The sequence below is a fragment of the Rhinoraja longicauda genome, chromosome 1, assembly GCF_053455715.1.
Source record: "Rhinoraja longicauda isolate Sanriku21f chromosome 1, sRhiLon1.1, whole genome shotgun sequence".
Classification (NCBI taxonomy): domain Eukaryota; kingdom Metazoa; phylum Chordata; class Chondrichthyes; order Rajiformes; family Arhynchobatidae; genus Rhinoraja; species Rhinoraja longicauda.
This window is the reverse complement of record NC_135953.1, coordinates 5,791,875-5,794,253: the sequence shown is the minus strand read 5'-3', so window position 1 is coordinate 5,794,253 and position 2,379 is coordinate 5,791,875.

Below are 2,379 nucleotides of genomic sequence, written 5' to 3'. Positions count from 1 at the left end.
ACATTAAACATGAACATAGAACATAAAACATAGAAAATTGAACATTGAACATACATCATAAAACATAGAACATAAAACATTGAACATAAAACATAAAACATAAAACATGGAACCTAAAACATTGAGCATACAACATAGAACATAGAACCTAAAACATGGAACAAAAAAATAAAACAGAACATGGAACATGGAAAATAGAACATATAGAACATAGAACAGTGCACCACAATGTGTGTGCCAAACACAATGCCAAGACCAACTCTTGTCTGCCCACACAGAATCCATATCCCTCTATTCCTGACATAAACAGGTGCCTGTCTAAAGCTTGGGAGGGAAGAATTAACTGGCTGGTGATCAACGTTCAAAAAAAAAGAAACTGAGATCAGTTTTAATTTGTTTATAATTAATTTGATTTTAATTTTACTTCCTGCTTTAATGTTGTCTTCAATTATTCAATTTTATTTTTATTTATCGTATGAAATTTTTGTAATTAGTAAGCTACAAGGCTGAAATAAAATGTTTTGAAAACTCAAAACACTTTGACAGATTATCATGCTATCTTGAAATATGGGCAGTAAAAGTCCAAATGTTTTAATTAATTTTTGGCTGGGTTTGGAAAACTTTGGGAGTTATTAGACAATAGACAATAGACAATAGGTGCAGGAGGGGGCCATTCGGCCCTTCGAGCCAGCACCGCCATTCAATGTGATCATGGCTGATCATTCTCAATCAGTACCCCGTTCCTGCCTTCTCCCCATACCCCCTGACTCCGCTATCCTTAAGAGCTCTATCTAGCTCTCTCTTGAATGCATTCAGAGAATTAGCCTCCACTGCCTTCTGAGGCAGAGAATTCAAAAAGAATTCACAACTCTCTGTGTGAAAAGGTTTTTCCTCATCTCCGTTCTAAATGGCCTACCCCTTATTCTTAAACTGTGGCCCTTGGTTCTGGACTCCCCAACATCAGGAATATGTTTCCTGCCTCTAGCATGTCCAATCCCTTAGTAATCTTATATGTTTCAATAAGATCCCCTCTCATCCTTCTAAATTCCAGTGTATACAACTCCAGTCGCTCCAGTCTTTCAACATATGACAGTCCAGCCATCCCGGGAATTAACTTTGTGAACCTACGCTGCACGCCCTCAATAGCAAAAATGTCCTTCCTCGAATTTGGAGACCAAAACTGCACACAGTACTCCAGGTGTTGTCTCACTAGGGCCCTGTACAACTGCAGAAGGACCTCTTTGCTCCTATACTCAACTCCTCTTGTTATGAAGGCCAACATGCCATTAGCTTTCTTCACTGCCTGCTGTACCTGCATGCTTACTTTCAGTGACTGATGAACAAGGACACCCAGATCTCATTGTACTTCCCCTTTTCCTAATTTGACACGATTCCGATAATAATCTGCCTTCCTGTTCTTGCCACTAAAGTGGATAACCTCACATTTATCCACATTAAACTGCATCTGCCATGCATCTACCCACTCACCCAACCTGCCCAAGTCCCCCTACATCCTCATAGCATCTTCCTCACAGTTCACACTGCCTTCCAGCTTTGTGTCATCTGCAAATTTGCTAATGTTACTTTTAATCCCTTCATCCAAGTCATTAATGTATATTGTAAATAGCCACGGTCCCAGCACCGAGCCTTGCGGTACCCCACTAGTCACTGCCTGCCATTCTGAAAGGGACCCGTTAATCCCTACTCTTTGTTTCCTGTCTGCCAACCAATTATCTATCCATGACAGTACCCTACCCCCCAATACCATGTTCTCTAATCTTGCCCACTAATCTCCTATGTGGGACCTTATCAAAGGCTTTCTGAAAGTCCAGGTACACTACATCCACTGGCTCTCCCTTGCCCATTTTCCTATTTACATCCTCAAAAAATTCCAGAAGATTAGTCAAATATGATTTCCCCTTCGTAAATCCATGCTGACTCGGAACAATCCTGTTACCTCTATCCAAATGTTCCGCTATTTCATCTTTTATAAATTGACTCCAGCATCTTCCCCACCACCAATGTCAGACTTACTGGTCTGTTTTCTCTCTCGATGCTTTCTTAAAAAGTGGGATAACATTAGCTACCCTCCAATCCACAGGAACTGATCCTGAATCTATAGAACATTGGAAAATGATCACCAATGCGTCCACAATTTCTAGAGCCACTTCCTTCAGTACATTGGTATGCAGACCATCAGGCCCTGGGGATTTATCAGCCTTCAGTCCCACATTTGTCTTAACTATTTTTTTCCTCTTCACGTACCTAAAGAAGCTTTTACTGTCCTCCTTTATATTATTGGCCAGCTTACCCTCGTACCTCATCTTTTCTCCCCGTATTGCCTTTTTAGTTATCTTCTGTTGCTCTTTAAAAGAGTCC